General features: G+C 53.1%; 1 protein-coding gene across 2 annotated transcripts in view; it reads left to right on the forward strand.

Annotated features, from left to right (window-relative positions):
• LOC114860453 (retinoic acid-induced protein 1) overlaps positions 1-16424 on the forward strand; it is a 45720-nt gene that overhangs the window by 6221 nt on the left and 23075 nt on the right. Inside the window, exon 1 of one of the 2 annotated variants that reach the window (XM_055511017.1) lies at positions 11095-11435. The exons of the other annotated variant lie outside the window; for it this stretch is intronic. The gene's annotated coding sequence lies outside the window, so the exon portion shown is untranslated. Of the gene's footprint in view, positions 1-11094; positions 11436-16424 lie in introns of those variants that run through there. 2 annotated transcript variants of the gene reach the window in all.

Genomic DNA, 16424 nt, shown 5'->3' on the forward strand with positions numbered 1-16424 from the left:
GGTCTCTCTCAGATTGCGGCATTGTAGAGGTGGGTGTAGTGCGGGGGCAGAGAGAGATTTTTTTTTTTTATCCGAGTGTTATTGTCAGAGCTGGCCCATCACCTTGGAGACACACACACACACACACACACACACACACACACACACACACACACACACACACACACACACACACACACGTCAGACGTCAAACACGCGTCAGCTGCTAACAAATAACCATAAAAGTTTGGCAGATAACAAGAAAAGCCCCAGTAACTAGCTCCAACGGTGCTCACGTGGCGAACTGTGTTCCATCAACCAAACCCTTGCGGACACGGAACAAAACAACAAGTGGAAAAACATAAACAAAACAATCAGGGCGCGCGCGTCACAGGCGGACTTCACGTCGGCGTGTGACTTCGATGAGAGCCGCGTCCCAAGGTGCGCTGAGCCGCCGCGGAGGCCGTTCTGGCTAATTGCTAATGTCCTGATGCCGGGGAAAACGGGGAAGATGCTAACGACCTCTCGCTCAGACGTCTGCGGACCGGCCGGCCCGTCGCCATGGCAGCCGGGAGGGAGCGTGCGCACGGCGATGACGGAGCTCCACATAAACACAGTCACCTGCAGCTGTGATGAGGGATAAGAGGCAGCCAAAATGCGAAATTAAATTATAGTTTGATATCATCAATTATCTCACTTGTTAGGATGTGTTTCTGCCGCCTTGTACCGAGCACAATGAGAGCGGAGAATGGAGCTGCCGGGCTATTTTGTGGTTTAATGCCGCTTTATTGTGCCGATCGTTTCCTTTGTGGCGATGTCGCCCGCGCGCGTCAGTTGCGCCGTCGCACAAAGGAGCGGAGGATGAAAGTGAAGGACGGGAGGGAAGGAGTGAAGGCCGCTGAATGGTAGTAGCACCTGGAGGAGAGCGAGAGGCGTAATCAATCACGTGTGCATGCGCATATACACACATGCGCGCGGGCGAGGATGCTCGATGCACAGCTGGGTTGCAGAGAAGCCATCTGCAACACCACTCAGTGTGTGTGTGTGTGTGTGTGTGTGTGTGTGTGTGTGTGTGTGTGTGAGAGAGAGAGGGAGGCGCTGCATTTGCTCTGTAGTTTGCACCTGCTTGCATGTGCATGCAAAATCAAGTTCAAGTCACTCATCTGTGTCTCTCCTTCTGATAGAGCAACACACTCCCACTGTCATGGATTTACTTACTTACACACACGCACGCACACACACACACACACAGGCTCATGCATAAGCATCGACCCTCACCTGCAGTTGCGGGCTACACAGCAATGCATACTAAAAAGTCTGGGGTAGACGGGGGCAAGGTGTGAGGAGGGAGATAGATGAGACAAGCAGGGAATGGCGTGAAGGATGGATGGCTGGGTGGAGGGTGGAGGATGAGGGGTGGGGGGTTTGGATGCCGGGGCGGAGGCCGGTGCCAGGGCTTTAAACAGCCAGAGAGATCTGTAATGAGATCTCAGCGAGCCAGACAGGATGCTACACCTTGATCCTGTCTGTATGACAGACAGGAGGGGGGCGGGTGCATTAGCATGCATTAGCCTAGCTGGCTAATATCAAATCTGTGTCAGCAGCGTTAGCGCGAGGCCTCGTCGAGCCTCTGCGTACGCGTTCGTCTCCAACAGGAACTGGCTGAGTCATCCGCGCGGCAGCGTTAGCCGCATCAGGGTTAGCCGCGGCAGGGTTAGCCGCGGCAGCGTTAGCCGCGGCAGGGTTAGCCGCGGCGGACATGGCTTCCCGGCGAACCTTGACCTGGTGTTGCTTCTAGCAGGTTCATCCTGTGTCAGAGAATGAGTCACGGAGAACCAGCACAGATTTTAGCATCAGAGCGGCGGACGCTGGGCAGCTCCATGCTTATTCATGTGTTCTGCACCCACCGACTCATACATTAGAGCAGCGGAAATAACGGGAATTTGGCCTGTCTTCGCTAGGATTCCGGTGTCAGATGTATTTACAAGCTAAGAACTCGGGACTTCGTTCTTGACATTTGCTGACCTTTGGTAAAAACCTTTCAAATCCAATAAGATGAGTCGGCAGTTCTACAGAAGCCCCCGTTCTCTCCTTCCCCCTTAAATCTGTAGCTCCTCCATGAGGTGAAGGCGGAACCTTCCCCCGAGGGCGCGACTTCGGATCCCTCTTCTTCCTCCACGGCGCCCTCTCCTGATATTTGCCCTCACACTCCCTTCCCTTCTCGCCTCTGAATCCTCTCCATCTCCACCGCTTCCCCCGAAACAGCTCCATCTTCCAAAATAGCACCCCCCCCTCCCCCTCCTCCCCCCTTCCTTTGAGTTACCCCCATTTCACTCTCTTTATCTCCTCTCTCTCCAGCGCCTCAGTCTTCCACTGTTCCTCTCTGCCTCTTCCGGCACCCGTCTCTCCCTCCCCGGCTCCCCTTCCTTTAACCTTTTATGCCTCCCCCCCCCCGTCCCCCGCCTCTCCTTTTCCCACTCGCTTCCCCTCGCCGCCGCAGACGTCTCTCCCACAGCGCGTCTCAGCTCCCTGCTCCAGTCTCTCCAACGATCAACATCCTACGCCCCACCTCCTCCTCCTCCCTCACTCTCCTGCATATTTGTCTCCAACCCCCCCGCCCCTCAAACCCTTCTGCCTTTTTCCATCTTCGCCTCACATCTGCTCGTCTAACACCAATCTTCTCCCCTTTTCAGCATCCCTCCCTCCCTCACCCCATTACACATCCTCATTGGCCCTGTTTCTTCTTATCACTCTTCCCCTCTCCGCCCCTCGGTCTCACTTTTCGGGATGACGCGTGATTGCATGTTCTCATCTCCCTTTTAACGCAGCCATATGCTGCGCACACACACACGCGCGCACACACAGACGTACACACGCACGCACGCACACACGCACACACACACACACACGCACGCACGCACGCACGCACACACACACACACACACACACACACACAAACACACACACCTTTATCTTGTTAATATATGCAGCGTGCAAGAAGTCATCACCAAGGTTAACAGCTGAGGTGCCAGTGGCGAGAGGAGGATTATGGGTAATGTAGGAAATCCTCTCATCCGCTGGCAGGTTTCATGGCTGCAGCGTTTCAGGTGTTTTGAGGTATAAACATCGACCAGAGAACTTTCACATGCATCATCAAGGAATATATTGAGGGATAATTGATGATTCTCTAATCCAGAGGTAATTATTGCGGAGAATGTTTGAAACTGAAGGCAATCAGCTGCTGAGAATTTCATGCTGCTTTAGCCTCAGCCCTCTATCTTTGTCCCCTCATTTATGTTCATTAATGAAATGAGCTGCCGTTGTTCCGTGGATAATTCATTGACATGCGTGGCGGCGGCGGCGGCGCCGTGTTTGTTTGTGTGTGTGCAGCCGCGCCGCGGTGGGCGAACAGATGCAAAAGGCACGACAAGAAAATAACCTTGCCTCCCCTCCGTCCCTCGTCTGTTCGGATGATGAGCCGCCTCTCTCTCTCGCCCCCCCCCCCCCCTCTTCCCCTCTATTTTTATCATCTTTTCACCTCCCACCGTCTCCGTCGCTCCCTCCATCTCTCTCGTGCCTTCTCATCCTGTCTCGCTCTCCCTCTTTCTGTCTCTCTGTCCTTGGGTGTCTGCAGCCAGCTGTGTCTGCGGGGCCATTAGTCCCCCCCCCCCCCCTCCCCACCTCCATCCATTTTCCCCATCACTGATTCTTCCAGCAGACTCTCCTCCCTCCTCCCCCCCTCATTGTGCTCCTACACCTCCTCTCTCCTCGTCCCCATGACCACCGGGCTCCATTGTCACAGTAACTGCTGATAGCGGTCTTGTCCTCCGCCTGGCCTTCCGTTGGGCCACTGCACCAAAATCAGACGGCATCCGTGAGCACGCAGGTTGAGCGACGGCCTTTTCCATCAAATATATATTGCGTTATGACAACGCTCACGCCCACGCACGACCGAATCAACACAGTCAGCATCCTCCCCCTTCTGTTTACATAAAAGTCTGGTGCTGCTGGCCTCACGCAGGAGCCTCCGCTCATGAAACGCTACTGCGCCACCGAGTCGCGCGTCGTCACAATAAAACTGTGATTGATCTACTTCCAGGCTCGACGCGCTGCGCGTTGGGTTGCGCGGCGGAGGAAAGGGGCCGAGTTGCCTTTGCGAAAGTGGGCCATGAGTCCCGCGTCCCCGGTGTATGTGTGCAGTCAGCAGAAGGGAGGAAGCGAGGCGGGCGCACGTGATGCAGAGGGTGGCTACGGTTTCAGTAACTCCAGCTCAGCACAGAGCGGGAGGAGCCTCCATTCGAACAGCGGCTTCAAACCTGCAGTCACTTCGGTCTGAAGCTCATGTAAAAACAAGGGCGACGAGTCGCAAGTGACAGCGTAAACTAAATGCTCTGAGATCTCTGGAAATGACCTCGTTGAACCCATGACATTACATTAGCGCAGCGGCCGACCTGAAATATTTCCACATTAATTGTGTGTGTTTAGCGTGATGATGGAAGTGTTGGGGGCGCTGACCGTCACCGCGCTCTGACAGCCTCAACAGCCAAATGACGGCTCTGTCTGCCGCCGCCGCCCGTCTCTCCCTCACACGCAGTCAAACCCTTTTAGCTGCTGGAGGACAATAAAAAAACGGGTTGTCCACAAAGAGGGCGCCCGTACATGCAAATATGCACCAAATGCAGCATCTTCTGCCGCCCTCCCTGTCAGCTGACACCCACCCCTCACTCCTCCCGCCTCTCCTTCTCCCGCCGACCACTCTATTGATTGAGCCATTCAATTTCCGGCTATAATTCAACTACAGCGTTGCACTTGAATATGTAAATGAGCCCATGGGGATTGCCGGCGCTGCTGTTGCCATGGAGACCTCTCATCAAACATAGGAACGCATTTGCAGGACACTCCTGCCGGCACACGCACACACACACACACACACACACACACACACACACACACACACACACATACACACACACACACACACACACACACACAGGCTCCTCTGGGGGTTAGAAAGGAGAGACAAGGTGAAATGTGTGTATGTGTAGATGAGCGCTGGGCTAATGTGAAACTTTGACAGCAGCATGAGTGTTGGCCGGGGCTGGAATGACCTCACTTTACCCTTATCCACATGTGTGTGCATGTGTGTGTGTGTGGGAATTACTGTGTCCACCGGCTGGCCTCCTGCTTTCAGAAGACTCCCTCCCTCACCTCCCTTGAAGACCCCCCCCCCCCCCCCTTGTGTTAGTGCAACCCTCTAATCACACTGACAGGAGAGCAGCACTCTGTGCGGCTTCCGCCGCCACATATGCACGAGAAAAACACGCACGCACACACACACACACACACACACACACACACACACACACACACACACACACACACACACACACACAGCATAAACACATGCAGAATTAAAACCCTCTCCATGTTTTCTTCTTCTTGCATGTCCACACCAGTCAGTTCCAAGACACACACACACACACACACACACACACACACACACACACACACACACACACACACACGCTGATGTCGTGTGAGGTGCCCAGCGCTCCCTCTCCCTCTGAGCCTCTGTCTGTCCCTGTATGTTGCTTCGGGGACATTTTTAGGTCACGAAGATGTCAAAGCAATCTGTGTTTGTGCGTGCCTGCGTGTGTGTGTGTGTGTGTGTGTGTTGGGGGCAGGGAGAGGGTCTGCTTCACTTTAATGTGCGTATGCGTCTGTGGCGACGCTTCTACTCAACCATGCAGCGTTTTATATTTTGAATCCATTTAAAATGAAAAATGTGCATAAATGAATTCGGCTATAATCAAAGTTTGATGAGGTCTTAAATCGTCATTTATGAAGAATTTACCATAACTGAGGATGTGAAGCTCCTTGTGGTTGGAGTAAACAGCTCCACGCCTCCTGATCCCAATCTTGCTTCTGTGCGACTGGCGCGCCACAGCGTGTGACGTCATCGCTTCCCCGCTGACCCTATCAGAGCGGAGGAAACCAGCGCCGGCGCGCACTCAGGTGGCACCGCCTCCCTCACAGAAGGAAGCCGCTCGTCGGAGGCGTCGAGTTGCGCGTCGGAGTCATAACAGAATCAAGGCGATTGTTTAAAATCAATGCGGAGCTCCTTCCGCCTCCCTCAACAGGCACATTAATAATGCACGGCGCAGAAGCGGCGGCATTTATCTGAGCGATCATCTGCTGTTTGATTATGTGGCGCGGGTTAAAGCGCGCCCCTGTCCGTCTCATAAACAACGACGCTTCAATTTGGGCGTGAATCACGGAGGAAACATCTTCTCTCCCCTGAAAAAAGAAGCAAATCCAACAAATGTCTCCTCCTGTGGTTTGTTTGAACTCAATTTTGGGGAGGAAGTGGAGGGCCTAGTGGGCACAAGTGAGCGAGCGCTCGTGCAGGAGCGCACGGGCATGTCCTGTCCGCCTGTGTGTGTGTGTGTGTGTGTGTGTGCGTGCGCGTGAGCCACGCTAGGCAAATGAGCTCGTCAGTATGCGGCACAGGCCTCTCTCTGGTGGCAGGCAGATGACAGTGCAGTGATTGGGCTGATTTCACCGAGGACGTGAGGGGAAATCTGAAGGCTGCCTCGGGGCTCAGGTGCTTATCGCCTCCCCACACACGCTCTCACGCAGCAGCTCCGGATGCGTGTGCGGACACGCACGCACCGATGCACGCGCTGCCGGGAACTTTTGCAGCCTACGACACAAACAGCGCGTGACGCGTGGAAACCGGCGACGCACACGCGTCCGTACCTGGCGTCGCGCGCGCGACACACACGCGCCCGGTCGCCTCTGCTTAGTTAGTTGGAAAGTTAATTATCCGAGTCTCCTGCCAGCGTGCGGCTTTCTCTGCCGATGGAGCCGCTCGCTGCGAGCGCCGCGCGCACGCGCACGCGCGCGCACGCGGCGGCGGGATCGCGTGTGTGTTTGTGTTTGAGACCAATTATTGTAGCCTGGGGAAGGTGGGAAAGGGGAAATTAGAGTTTGCATGAAGGGCTGCATACACTTCCTCAGACAATCATTGACAATTAATTAGCGCCTAAGTGGCAGTTGCTATCCGACACGAACACGTGCACGGACACGTGCACGGACACAGCGGCGTGGCGGTGGGAGAGCTTCACATTGAAGTATCGCTGGCGTCAGACTTGTTGTGCTGCCGTGGGCATTTTCTGATCCTGGAATTGGTCGAAAACGCTCCGAAATGTGACTTTTCATAGACGACATCACTGCCGTTTCATTTGCCACATGACATTTTCCTGATCTGGCATTTGCTTCAGCCACGGTAGCGCCTTCCCACGCAGCATACTGCTGTTCACTTACCCACGAGCTTCAGCCACTTAGGTTTTTACTCTATGAAACATCCTAAATGGGCCCGTTTGGACGTTTCCCACCAATAAGACGTGTTTGCGTTCATCTTTGGCTGGAATCACATTTTCTTTCCAAAGCATCTGAACATCTGGAGCAGTCGTGCACGTCGATAGCATGGACACGAGGTTCTGGTCCAACTGAACGGGGCCCGTTTGTTCCAGCGGGCCGGGGCAAAGCAGGCCGGGCTGTGCCAGAGCACACGCAGCAGCACAGCAGTCGGATGTGAGCACAGCCATCAGCGCATGGTTGGACACAGATGTGGCTGATCAGCAGTTTTTACGAGCTGGTTGGAGTCAAGGTCGGACAAGTCTGTTGCCTGTTGCCCGGTTTTTGAGCAGATGGGATGTTTCTGGTGTCTTGTTCATCTATCGCTGGGAGCGTCGAAGCCCTGAGTGGAAAGCGAGTTGTCGCGTGGCTTTTAGTGACGCATTCTGATGAGCTAAAACTACATTTATGTCAAAATGAAAGTTTTCCAACTCACGAAGCCATTTTGGGTCCAATAAATCAATTTACTGCTGCAATTTGCTAAGCAATAGTAAGAAAACTTACATTATCATCCTTCTCCTCTAAATGTGAATACCATGAAATGCTTCTAATTATTACTAATCAATATACATTAGAATGATGATAAACACACATATGATGTAAATACATTGGATTAAGGAATTTGTCTGATTTTCATCCGGCTCCTGAAGCCAATCACAGCTCGTACCCAGAACGAGCCAGTGCAGCAGTGCAGCCTCACTTCAGTTCACGGCAGTGCAGCAATTTAAAACAAATTACCTTTGATGGTTCACAATAGATTGAAATGGGAACAGTTAAAGAGAAGGGAAAAAAAGGACTGACGAGTGACAAAAGATAAATGGAGAGTTAAGGAAGAGAGGTTCAAGTCTTTGGTGTCGCTCCACTGGCTAAAAAGTGGCTCAATAGCAGCTGTCAGCGGAGACAGAGATTTAAGACGCGCCGCCCAGATTCCCTCTATCTGCATGTATCTGGCTGTCGCTCTGTCCGTCTCGCTGTCTGTTTATCGCCGTCTATTTCCCCGTCTCTCACATCTGTCTGCAGCAGGAAGGACTGTAAATTAAACATCTGAGATCCCCCCTCTGTCCTTGGCTCTTGTGCCTGTGCTCGGTTCCCCTCGCACACTCCTGCTCCTGCGTCGTGCGCTCGCTCGGCCCCCTGCGGCTCGGCCCCCGACTGCATTTCTTCTTCTCCCCCTTCATCTCCGTCCTTCCCCTCTCTTCTCTCTGGGCGAGTCAGGCGGAGCGCGAGGGCGAGTGAGGGACGGCGCGAGGAGGCGGAGGAGCGGGGTGGGTGGAGATCATAGAGGAGATGAGGCCGTGTGGTGCGGATGGATGGACAGATGCATTGATAAGGGCCGCCGACTCCACCGCACGCTCGCTGCATATCCAATCTCTCTCCTCCCGGCTCCCTCCTCGCTCTTTTTCATTTCAGGACTAATGCTCCCGTAGCCTTCAAATGTCAGTTCAGTATGGCAACCTATTAGGTGGTTAGCCAGAGTGGCTGACAGCTCTCTTCCTCTCGCTCTCGCTCGCCTTCTCACACACATTCAGGACAGAAAGATGTTTTTTTTGTGTGTCATTCGGAGCAGGTGAGAAAGACGTGAGAGACAGGGAGACAGGGACAGGGCACTGCAGCAAAAGACTCTCTCGCATCTCCTTTTAGAATTGTCACCTCACATTGACACAAGTGCAAAGTACATCTACTGGGGCTGCGTGCTGCTCTAATCTATGTTTTCACATTAACAACAGACCCAAGTGCTTATGAAAAGGATCTGCTTGTTGTGATCTACCTACTTAGAAATATTACCTGACTCAGCAGGTTTCGTCACCGTTCTGGGGTTTTATTGCATATTTCTCAGCCCATTATTTTTGGTTTAACGGCCCGCAACTTTAGTCTTTGGGTTCACTCTCAGCTCCTGGTAGCAGGAGGTAAAAGAAAAAAGGTCTAATCAGTGGCTGCACCGGAGCACGAACAGCAGACAGAATGATTTAGTGTCTGGCTGCTGAACACAGATGAGAAGTTAGGTCCTAAAACAGGCAAATCAGGAGGAGACCAAAACAGAGCTATGATACTGAATCACATCACGTGGACGTGTTTGTGAGAGACAATAAACAAAATGCTATTGTAAATAAAAATGTTCAGAAATGTTCAGACTCTTGTTTGTTACGTCATAGATTCAGAGTTCATAAAATACGATGGTTTATCGATTTGATGGATTTAACAACCTAAGAATAAATCAAATATTTAGAATCATCTTCGCTGTCATTATCTACAAGCATTAAAATGTACTTCAGCGCTGACAGGAGCAGTTTACGCAGCACTTTTTGCTTTCGATTACTCGAGCACTCGCTGTGGCATTCATCCTTTTACTTACATGAAACGTCTGAATACTTCTTCCACCGCTGCATCGCACTAAAGAGGCAACAATTCCGGCAAAGGCAGAAATATCGGGAGTGAGAGAAAGAGAGAGAGAGAGAGTGGGAGAGGTCGAGAGAGAGAGAGAGAGACAGATAAACAGAGAGCGGGAGAACGGCAGAGAGAGCGGCATGAAACAGAGGATTAGGAGCTTAGTTAGCCTGCATGAAATCCCCTTTTCCTCTTGCGCCCTACAAAGGGAAGAAGGCAATTGGCCACGTTATACAAAAAGAGGAAGAGAGGGAGGTGTGGGAGGAGGGGGGGACGGGGGGGCAGACGGCAATTGCAAAAAATCTTGCTGGATCCATGTGTTTTTTTTTGTTTTTTTTACGTTTCCCCATCGAGCTGCTCGCCGTGGCTGCTGCCTCACCTGTGACATCACATTCATCAATGCAGGAAGCCTTTTTTTTTTACCCTTTCTTGGCTTGTATAGTAAAAAGAGGGAGGGGAGCAGGGGGTGGGGTGGGGGGGTTGACATTGGCCTTGAAACCTGCCATTGTCTGCCTCCAGAGCAGCCAGCCAACCGAGCGGCTCAGTCAGAGAGCGAGGGAGTGAGAAAAGAGAGGAAGAAAGAGAGGGAGAGATGGTTGCCATGGTTACTTCCCGGGAGATGCGAGCACACTTGTTTATCTGTTGGTCGAGGGAGCGTGCGCGGCGGGCCCTCGCGCCAAGCAGATGTGCGCTTGTGCGTGCCTGTGCATCCACGTGCGTCTAGGTGTGTGCGAATGCAGCTCAGCGCACGCGTGCAGACGCAACGGGACGCGGCGACTGACCCGTCCACGGCCTCCTTTGTAAACAACCCCCCCACACACACACACACACACACCTGCTTGATAGAACCGCGGCCTACCTGCTGGGTATTATTGAGCCAACAAGAGTGGACTGATGCAAGCTAATTGGTCTGGTGTGAGCTGAAAAGAGAGAGGGGGGGGTGAAGAGAATTATAATAAAAGATAGAACAGACAAAAGGAGGAGTGAGGTGGAGAGAGTGAGCTGGGTGATGGAGAAGAGGGAAAGGAAATGAGAGCAGAGTGAGAGAAAGTTGGACAAAAAGGAGGGAGAGGATCAGATGTGACACAGAGGATGGATGCAGCAGAAAAAAAAACAGGAAATGAGATGAGATGAAAATGGAGCAGTGAAAGGAAGAAAGCGGCAGACGCTCAGATAAAGAGCAACGCGGAGGGAGCAAATGAAGGAGGAACGGAGGCTTTGGAGCAAAGAGAACGTGACTGAGAAGAAACGGGGAGGAATGAGGAGCGGGGATGAAAAGGAAGACATGAGAAAGAGACGGGGGGAGGAGGGGGAGGGGGGGACGTGGCACGGTAAGATGACTTGTGATGTGATGTGATGAGATGCGATGTGGCGAGTGCAAGCCGAGGCGCGCTGCCACGCTAGCCGAGCGCAGCCGCGGAGCTCGCGCTGCGGGCGCTGCGCTACGTCAAATGTCACCGACGCCAAGTCACAGGGCCGCGCAGGCAGGAGGGCACGAGGGCCGGCCGGCCGTCCGGATGCCAAGGCGCGACCGGTGATGACGTCATGCGCATTTACACACGGCTGCGTGTTAGCGACAGAGAGGGAAGCACGCACTCGTGGGGTCTGTGCAGCGGCGGTGTCACCTCCAGGTTGATGTGATGAGGGATGAGGTACACACACACACACACACACACACACACTGGCCCATTAGGCGAGACAGATAGGCCTCTAAGGTGCTGTGATAGCTGCTACACTGCGTGCTGTCAGCTTTATTTGCACAGAGACGACGTGTGTAGGTGTTTGCCTCCGTGTGTGTGTGTGTGTGTGTGTGTTTATGCGTGTGTGTGTGTGCACTCGTTTCATTTTCAATACGAGGTGAGCGCCAGATTCACCCACCTTAAAATAACAAGCCAGCCCTTTCCCCCAGGACCTCAGACAGCCATCCTGCAAGCTGCCTGATCCTCGGCCGCCCTAGTTCACTGCTCCATCCATCTCGCTCCCTCCCGTACTTTCTGCTTCCTGTCTCCGTCTCAGCACCATGAATCCCACAAGGTGGCCTAATAAGCAGGGCTCCTCTTCGTTCTCTGGCTCTGCTCTGCGCCTTGTGTAACGCCGTTACGCCGCACGCACACACACACACACACACACACACACACACACACACACACACACACACACACACACACACACACACACACACACACACACACACACACAAGCTGCATGCAAACACCAAACCATCAAACACGCGGCGGCGGCGGCGGCGGCGCATTAGCGGCGGCGGACACGCACCTCCACCTCCGGCTCAGCCTAATGAGCTCTCCCCTGGATAACTGGCCTAGAAAAGGCAGCGGTCAGCAGCCCGGAGCCCATCCATCCAGCAAACCCCAGCTTTTATCGGCCTCTGTAGTTCAGCAGCAGCAGATCTCTGTCTCGCTACATGTGCAGTGAAGGCTGTGAGAGAATAGGCCTCGCTCACTCAATTATCAGCTTTCTGCGTGTATGAAATATGTGCAGTGCCAAGACTGGAAAGAGTGGATAAAAGAAAGCGGCAAATGGTTTTAAGGACTTAGCAGTGTCTAATTTGCCACTGAAATGGTTTGTATTTCATATTTAAATAATGATTGTAAACTAATTTGTAATGAAGATGGAGAAAAGAATACAGTAGGGGCAAAATCTCATTATATCCTGGTTGAATGTGTTGGTGTGTGAGAGACAACATAAATTCCTCAATGTGCTTATCTTCCTTCACCTGAATGTCTCTGGATGCGCGAGTGTGTGCGCACGCGTGTGTTTGGAAGCATTTATACTTCCTCCTGTGCGTGCGTGCGTGTGCACGTGGAGCCCGGCAGGTCCGCCGGATGCTGGGCTGTATGGAAATTAGGAGGAACGCCGCTGAGAGGCAGGTGATGGAGGAGGAAGGAGGGGACCAGGGAAGGAGGAAGGCTGGGTAATGAGGACTGTGATGAGAGGGCTGAATAGAGACGTCCCAGAGATGGAGGAAGATGGAGAAATGGACGTTTATGAATGGACTGATAATTGGGAAACAGCTGCCACTAGTGGCAGTCAGTGGGAAAAATAATGGATGTAGAAGAAGAGGAGGTCGAGGAGGAGATAAAAGGGCTGATAAGAACGTGAACAGAAGTGAAAATGGGGAACGAGGGTAAGAAATGTATCAGTGAACAGTGACACAGACAGATTGTTATGAAACAGGTTTTCACTGAGATGAATGAACCGCAGGAGGCAACAGAGACGCACGGATTTAAAGGAGGAGGCCACGTTGGACTTGAGCTCACAAAAAGGTGAGAGGGAAAAGGACACGAAAAACGCCGAAGACAGAGCGGAGAGACGGGGACGGCGCATGAGCGGCGAGATGAAAACGGAGGAAGGATGAGAGAGGAGAGCGTTGGAGAGAAAGAGGACAGACAGAGATGAAGGGGGAGGAGGAGGAGGGCGCTGGCAGTGGCAGGACCCGGGTACAGACTGTGGCATGCAGCTCATGTTGGCATGGTCTCTATCACTCACTCTCAGGCCTGGGCACAGGGCCCTGAGTGGCAGACACACACACACACACACACACACACACACACACACACACACACACACACACACACACACACACACACACACACACACACACACAAGCAGATCAAACACAAGGACATTCACTCTGTCTCTAAGTATTTCAATTCGATGACAAACACACACACGCAAAAAAAGACTGAGCTCAGAAACCGGTCTCAGCCCCACACGTGCACGCGCACACACACACACGCGCGCGCACGCATGCGTGCGTGCGAGGGAGGGAAAAGCCGAATAGATCAGCGTGTGCATGACGGTGTGTGCATGTGTGTCTAATTGTACCAGTGCTGCCAGAGCAGAATGAGGGATGGTGTCTCAGAGCTGCTGCTGGCGCTAATGGCCGCTGACTGGAGGTGGCAAGCTCTCTCTCTCTCTCTCCCCCGCTGTCGCTCCATCTCTCTCCTTCTCTCCCTCGCTGTCGCTCTCTCTCTCTCCCTCACTCTCTTCCGTCCAATCAGCAGTCAGCACATCTGTCCTTCCCTCATCAACCCAATTCGGTCCATCCTCTCCCCTTTGTCTCTGGCTTCCACTTACGTCGTCTGCATCCCTCCTTTGCCCTTTTACCCCCCCTCCTCCCCCCTCCAGGCTTTCATCTTCACTCTTACCCCCTGCCACCTCTCATCACATTCTCTATCCTTTCCAGTCAGTCCCTGTGATACACAGGAGCTGGTTCACACATCAGCGACCAAATATGTGTGTTTGCACGCATGCACAGATGCATGTAGAGCCACTCAGGGACGGTGTGTGTGTGTGTGTGTGTGTGTGTGTGTGTGTGTGTGTGTGTGTGTGTGTGTGTGTGTGTGTGTGTGTGTGTGTGTGTGTGTGTGTGTGGACACGGACACATGCACTTCCACTGAGCACAGATGCGTGTGTGTGGGAGCGCTGGCAGGAAAGTTATTATTCCTAGTGCGCCGCAGCATTTCAGGCCCTGACGGAAAGATCAAACAAAGAGCGGAGGATGAACGCACACACGCGCACACACACACAAACGCCCACAAACAGACACACAAATCTATGTCCGCTGTCTTTTCATATGCTATGCCTGCCTTCTGCAGTTGCCTCACGTCTGGACTCCGTCCACAGAGAGACGGGAGGGAGCGCTGCTCCGCTCCGTTCGGCCATTAGACTCACGCAATCAGCACAGTCGAGCAGGATAAACACGCCCGCGCGCGAGGGCGCGTGTGCTTCGAGGGCTCGCGTCTGCAGAATCAGGGCCGGGTTGTGTGGGACGCGTCCGGCTCGGCCCGATGTGGAGACCAGATCGGGGGGTTGTGATTAATAGAGCCGCCGCTGGTGCGCGTGTGCGGCCGCCTGCATCTCTGCTGAGGATGTTGGCCTGATTCACAGCTGATCGGCTCTGCAGCCGGGCAGCGCATCCGTCCTCGCGCCGCCTCTGTTTCCATCTCTCATTTGCCCCGTAGTGCATCCAATCTTTTATCAGTTATCTGTTCACTCTTAGCTGCTTTGCTCTCTCCGTTTGATATTTCACATTAATGGGGCCTTCGTGGGAGCTCGCCAAGGTGTGACCTAAAGGGCAAGAACAGAAATGAAAGAGGGTGTGTGTGTGTGTGTGTGTGTGTGTGTGTGTGTGTGTGTGTGTGTGTGTGTGTGTGTGTGTGTGTGTGTGTGTGTGTGGAGGTTGCGGTCGCAGTTTCCTCCTGAAAGCGCTCTTTTTCATTTCTTTTCATCAGCCACCTCCTGCCTGCGTATCTCCCCTCTCCTCCTCTTTCTTCTTCCGCACACAAATCCCTTTTCTCTTTAGCTCATATGTATGCAAATAAGGCATCCTATGCAAATGAGACAGGTAGGGGCTGGCAGCAACGAGGGAGGGGGGGGGGGGGGGGCGAGAGGAAGGGGGCAAGGGAGGATAGAGGAGGAGGCGAAGGACTCCAGCGCGTCGTCACGGCGCCCGGCGACGATGCTCGCGTCGTTCTCTCCCGTTTCAAACCTAAACATAAACAAACACATATCTGCCGTCCCTCGGTGTCAAAAGCGAAGAATGATGTCCGTGTTTTGCTCAAACCCCACTGTTTCCCGTCACAAAGAAGACACGGCTACTTATCCCGCCTCCCCCTCCCTCCATATGCATTTGTTTTCGCTTTCTGCTTTTCTGAAAAGGATAAACATCTTGGACGGGATTTTTTCCACCGGCCTTTCTCTCCTTCCACCATCTGCCATTGTGAGAATCTCTGAAAGCTTCTTTTTTTTCTTGCTGGAGGAAAAGCAGATCTCAGCTTTGTGGTGTTTAGCGGTCCAGCACATTTTATTTTTTTCGTGGAACACAACCCTGTTGCACGCGGCGGCGGCCAATCGCGTCCGCGGTTTGTTTACCTCCAGCAGCTCAGAAACGAATGCTCTGATGATTCATGCGGCCTTTGCCCCGGACGTATAGGCACCTAAACGGAGGCACGCCACTTTACGAGGCCAGCGGTGCGTTGCCAGGGAAACAAGGAAGGCTTGGCCCTGCTGGGCTGTGGGCCGGTTGCTAGGTGCTGGGTGGAGCAGATAAGCCAGTTAACTTTAAAGATGGATGGAACAACAGCAGAACTGTCTCCTCCGTAAACAGTAGAGCCACGTCTCAATGTCATACTAACCACAGACATCAGAGGTGATCAAGCACCACCCTCTGCTCTGAGCGTGTGTGTGTGTGTGTGTGTGTGTGTGTGTGTGTGTGTGTGTGTGTGTGTGTGATGATGTTGTTTTTAGGAGCCTTCTGCTGAGGGACTGAAAAGAGGCAATGGCATCATTTGTTTCTCACGCTTCACTGATGAGTGTGTTCATGTGTGTGTGTGTGTGTGTGTGTATGTATGTGTGTGCGCGCGCTTCAGAACATGTGTGCATGCAAACGCATGTGGTCATGTCTGCAAATCCAAAGGCAAACAGCGAGCGCACGCGGCGCTAATGCTGCACGTCCTTCCTCGGTGCTCATGTCACCGCCGCCGTCTTACCATCAGACACACACACGGCATCGCGCTGGCGCCTTATGAGCTTAATCCTACAGATTTAGACTACTTAGCCAAACACATGCATTTCGACGGCGCGTGACATGAGCGCGTCAGCTCCGACGCCGGCGCCGC

The sequence above is a fragment of the Betta splendens genome, chromosome 8, assembly GCF_900634795.4.
Source record: "Betta splendens chromosome 8, fBetSpl5.4, whole genome shotgun sequence".
NCBI classification, from domain to species: Eukaryota; Metazoa; Chordata; class Actinopteri; order Anabantiformes; family Osphronemidae; genus Betta; species Betta splendens.